Genomic DNA, 6090 nt, shown 5'->3' with positions numbered 1-6090 from the left:
TCATACGTGAGAAAGCTTTCAATCAGCCTAACCACTTTCAGCAAACACGACGACTTGAAAAAGAAAATGTCTGTTATCCACACCAAAGGATAAATATAGCATGTTTTCTGTTACTGCCTTAGGGGATCAAAGTGAATGTATAAGAAGTGGCACAGATCTTGCAGATTAGACAGGTGGCTTTAAGCACCGGGAGTCAATCCTAAGAATGATGTTAAAAGGTTATAGAGTTGAACGATAGCAAATATGATTCCACTTGAATGGACACTGAACACTGATTAACATTAATGATGTCTAACTTATCTTATTCATAACGGGCAAATCTGATTGCTCCACCGTTATGAAAATGTTCTCTGCGTTTTGTTTTTTTTTTTTGAGCTGGCTGGATTTTAATTGATTTAGCGTCTTTTTTTTGTCTGGTTTACGCCGCTGTCTGTGTATAAGTAAGTTATTACGTTTAAATTTCAGTTAACGTGCTTGATCGTCCAGGCAGCCTTTTACACTGTGCAACAGGAAGTTGCTTCATGGCGCTCTCCCCTGTCTTTGTCACATCTGCATAATCTACAAAGAGGAATTCCTTTTATTTCAGCTTGCTGATTTATTTACAGATTTTAAGTTCTTTCTAGAAAAGAATATCCAATCTTGTTTCTTATGAACGTTTTGTATGTAATCAATGCGCAATGGGGGGAGCTAGCCTTTTCCCACTGGAAAGCTGGTGAAGCAGGATATTTTCATAAACCTTAAAATGTCTTGTTTTTCTAAAGCATTGTACTATAATTATAAATAGCTTTGTGGCAGATGAAGTGTTTGGAAGACATGCATGAGTTATGATAAATTAGTATTTTTTTTTTTTTCTTGGGGGTTTTGCTCAAATTTGCTTTAAGACCAACAGGGCTACGTAGGCTAAATAAAGACATTTGAGGAGCATTTTAGGGTTTTCGCAAATCTTGCCATGACACATGTATTCTATGCTCCAAGGAATTGCCAGTGTCACAGTGTTGATATAAACATGATACTGAATGCAGCACATTGTAGATTTTCTAGGTGGAGGGTTCAGCATAAGGAGGCTGAAAAATTAGTCACGAATGAGAAGGGAATCAGCCTCTAGTAGAAGCTTTTTTCTCTCGTGGAGGGGCAGCACACAGAGGTGAAAGTGAGTGACTTGTGTGTTTTAGATGAAAGTATGTAAAACCAAGACTAGACACTTTAAACACAAACACGACACATAACAAACTAACAGTACAGAGACAACAGATCAACTTTGACAGGCCAGCTTCTGGAGAAACATTTACCAATTCAAACAGGCTTTTCATATTTGGGGCTATTCACTCGACACACAAACGGTACGAGATATGAGTCAAGTGATGCCAGGTGTTCATGATACCACAATAATGCAGTTTTCCTGCAGGTCAACCTGAAGCTAACACTACAACCTTACTGTCGAGCAAACAGCAACCTGCAAACTTTGAACTGACACTACTCTTTTCTCTCTCTTCTTTCTCTGCACTTTCTCTTTTTTCTCTCTCTGTCTCTTTATCTGCCTTGTCTCCTGATCTTTCTCCCAGGAGAACTTTAATAATGTTTGTCTGCAGCTGTGTGGTATAGGTGTCTTGTGATCTTTGCATCGATCGTCTCTGCCCTTTTCCCCCGGACTCATGTGTAACTTATAGGACTTAGTTTCAAGTAAAAAATACTCCTTAGTGCTTTCTGATGTTTGTGTGCAATATTTCCTCTACCCATATGGTGAATCTAATGTAAGAGGAACCACTACTAAGGAACAAACATTAAAAAAACAACCACAATAAAATCTGTTGAAAAAAATAAGACTTTTGGTATGTTTTTTTCTTTCTTACACCAGAAAAAACTCAGATCCTTTGACAACCACTCATGTTTGCACAAATTCATTAGGTAGATGAAGTCATCCAGGCGTAATGTCTGCTCTTACTAGACATTTACTACTTAATAATTGGACAGAGACATAGACTTTATTAATCCCACACTGGGGAAACTGTTGTTACATCAGCAGGAATGAGTCAGGATGAATTACAGCTGTATTAAAAAAAGAAAAATGAATAAATATGAAAAATAGTGTACAAATATAAAAACCAAAAAAAACTATACAAGAGTGGTTTGTGCTATTTAGAAATGGCTGCTATATACAGTCAAATAGCCTCAGAGATTTTTTCATATGTACATAAAGTGCAGTGGGGGTGATAATATACACACATATATTGTATATTATGGTATGTATGTGCTAAATGAGCTGCTCATGTCCTCCACAGTCTCATGCAGGCAATGAGAGTGTTGTCCATAATGGACATCCTCCTCAATAGACTCAACAAGGTTCTGGAAACATTCTTCCTGAGATTTTGGTCCATATTGTCATGATAGCGTCACATAGCTGCTGCAAACTTGTTGGCTACACATAAGTGATGTAAAAATTACACATCCCAAAAGTGCACTAGCGGATTGAGATATGGAGACTGTGCAGACAGACAAATTGAGTACAGTAAAGTTTCACTGTCATGTTCCAGCAAACAGTTTCAGATGATCTGATCTTCTTATCGTGTGTTATTGAGCTGGAAGCAGCCATCAGAAGATGGGTACACATTATCGTAACAAAGGTTCGGGCATGGTACGCAACAATAGTCAGGTAGGCAATTGTGTTATAAATAATTAAACAATACTCAACTGGCACTGAGGCCAAGAAAATATCCCTCAAACCATTATACCATGAGCAGCCTACCACCAGTAGCCTAAGCCAGGATGGATCCATGCTTTTATTTTTTTATGCTAAATTCTGAATTTACCATTTGTCTTCTGTTGTCCACTTTTGGTGAACTGATGTGAACTGTAGCCTTAGTTTCCTGTTCTTAGCTAACAGAAGTGGCAACCGGTGCAATCTTCTGCTTCTGTAGCTCATCTGCTTGAAGTTTCAAGGTGCTGTGTGTTCAGCAGTGCTCTTCTGCATGGCATCGGTTATGTTTTTAGTTTGCTGTTGTTTTTCTACATATACATATTTTCATGCACTGAGTTGCTGCCATGTGATTGTGTATTAGATATTTGCATTAACAATCGGCTGAACAGGTGTATCTAATACAGTGTCCAGTGAGTCTATTTTACAGGGTATAGAGTGCTAGTTTCAATTTAAAGTCATATAATTACCTTGTCACCAAGGTAATTATAAGATTTCTTGAGGACCACGGACCTCTGAAAATTCCTGCCACGGTAACAAAAACTACAGTCAGCCTCATAATGTTACTAAAGTAAAAGTTTCAGAAAAAGTAGGTACATTGAGGATTTTTTTTTTTTTTTTTACATTTACATTTTTTGCAAGTGAACAAAATTTACATACTAATATAATCTACTTTATACAGTGATCTCTATTTATTTTAAATTAAATGCCCAGCATGCCTTGGTTTAGCCACCCAAACTAAGAGCACCTGTATTTGCATCTGTTGGTACTATATCTATCATTAGAAATCTGTCACTGGCTACATAGAAACTCCTCTACACTATCTGTTCATTTTCAGTCATGTGGCAGGGATTGTTGGCTGTAAAGTGAAATTGTGGCCGAGTGGAAATTACTTCTTTTAGCCTCATTGCCAACAAATGTCCCTGAAAGTCAGAATTGAGGAGAGATTTATGTCCCCACAGAGATTTACAGAGTGGACTGGAAGCCTCATTTAGTTAGTCTAAGGGGATGTGATGAGGCTAAAATAGCTAAGAGTGAGAGTGCTTTAATACAATCTGTAGGGGTATTAATATAATCTTGTAAATGTGTTTTAAGCTTTGGTTTATATACTGCCAATAGATTATATACTTACATTCATATTTTCATGGTTTTTTTTGTATTACTGATTGATTTGACAACCAGATTAATCTACATAACATTTAATTATATTCAAAATGAATTAGTTTTTCTTACCGTCACAGGTCATTTTTGTCCAAAGCTGTTAGATGTTTGTTACCATTTAGTTAACATTATCATGCTAATGTTCCAAATAAAAATAATGAGCATTTGTGGATTAGCATTGGTATTATTCAGCTCAAAGCACAGCCATGACTAAAAGGCTTGAAGATACAAGTCATTAGCTACTTTTGATCGATCACTTTGTTGAAACAATTCATGCATAACTATTGAGAATCTGTCAAACTGTAAAAGAAATATATATTTAAAAACTAATTAACTAAGTGTGCACAGTAAAAGTTGTTGATGGATAAAAAAAAACGTTAGTGTAAAATTGTCTGCAGTGCTTTCTAGTTGTTCTGACATTGGCATCTCATTGCCAGCGAAGCTATACAAAAACATGAATTACATATGCTTTATTGTTTGTTGGAAGATGCTTAAACAGATGCTAACAAACCAATGCCACTCCAAAGTGTGCAGCTCACAGCAGATTTAAAGATAAAAACAAAAATATATGGATAGATTGATAGCTACACAGAGAACAAGAAACGTGTCACAAGAATATGAAGAATGAAAAAGAAAAGGCAGAAAGGAGACTGATTATTTCAGACTTTCTGCAGCATGAACTAAACACAAGAGCCTTTCAGATCTGATGCTCCAGAGGTACCGGCTGAGAAAGAACAGATCACCAAGAAGGAACACAGCAGATCAAGATGATAGGAAATGTCTTCACCATTCAGAGTCATTTTGTTGTGCAGTGGGAGACCACAGCTTCACATGTTTGATGTCTCAGAGCAAGTGAACACTGAGCTTTGCAAGCCAAGCTTTCAGGGCTTTTAGCTAATATACAGCACTCTAGTAAACGGACAGCCTTTTTTCTTTTATAATGTATGCATATTTCCTTCGGCCTACTACTTATTTATAAGTTATGCAAATAAGGGAGAATCCCTACTGTTTCTTCAAACCCTAAGCACAGCCATGGGCCTTTAAGATCAGCCTGCAATCAGTGTAATCATAAGGCATTCTACAGATGAAGAAAAGCTGTGGCTTTATATGTCTAACACAACCAGCCTCTCACAGTAATCATTGCCAGCTGTTTTTCTTTTTTTTTCTGCTCCAAAACTGTCTCAGTGGGGACATTTATTAATGATGATGGGGCACCCCAGGCAATTTCCAAAACTAAAGGGAAGTGCACGCAGGGATAAATCAAAGAAGATGTAAGTGCTGTGATCTGTCAGCTGAACCTGGCCATTTGTCAAGGGAAATCGAAGTCTGAGTGCTAAAATAGAACCCCTACAAACAGTGTCGTGCTCCCTGTCGATTATTGCATCATTCCAGCAACTTTGCACAAGCTGCCATCACACTGATCACTCAGCCTGTGGTTATAGATAAGCAACACAGGTTTTAAAGTATGTGAAAACAGCCATATGCTGTTATAAAAACAGAAAGAGAGAGAGAGATGGAGAGGGAGAGAAGGAGAAACCCATAGAGACACATACACCTTGCAGGAAACCATAAATTATACAAGGCCCTGTGTCTGATTGGCTGAGCCAGCAATCTCAGCCGGATGGGCTGAGTTCATGTTGCCAAGGCAACTGTTGGGGATCCTCCCAGTCACAGCCCTATTTTCTCTGTGAAAGACTATCCATCTTAGGAGTTCATTTAAGAAAATACCTCAATTATAGGAATTACGTTTTCAAAACTTAAAACTTACACTGCTTTGCAAAACAGCTTCAGACTGAAAAATTGCTTCATCTATAGCTGCCCACTGCCTTCAGGGAGAAACCACCTAAACATGCAAACCTGTAGGAAATGAGAAAAAAAGAGAGTGAAAAACTACTGCATACTGGGTTCCATTTATGAATTGATTTACTGCTAATAAACAACATGTATATTTTTCTTTTACTGTAGTAGTCTGTCTGAATTTTAACATTTTTGACATTTTTCTTACACCCCCACCATGAGAAAGATTTAAAAAAAAGCATGCAAAGGCATGATTATATAATACTGTCCGGGTCAATGGGTACACTAACTAGCAGCAGAGTTTGGCACTTACTGCAGCCTTTTATGTTAAAGTAATGTTCCTTTAAAGTAATTAGAGGAATTCAAAAAACATAATCGCTTTTACTACACTGCTTGCGCGCAGAAGGATATTATTGCATTGGAAGTCACAAAAGCCACCC

This window comes from Diplotaxodon limnothrissa, linkage group LG7 (assembly GCF_057381915.1).
Source record: "Diplotaxodon limnothrissa isolate DT_005_m linkage group LG7, D_limnothrissa_male_GT1.1, whole genome shotgun sequence".
Lineage (NCBI taxonomy): Eukaryota > Metazoa > Chordata > Actinopteri > Cichliformes > Cichlidae > Diplotaxodon > Diplotaxodon limnothrissa.
The sequence above is the reverse complement of the archived record's forward strand: the minus strand, read 5'-3'. Positions refer to the sequence as shown.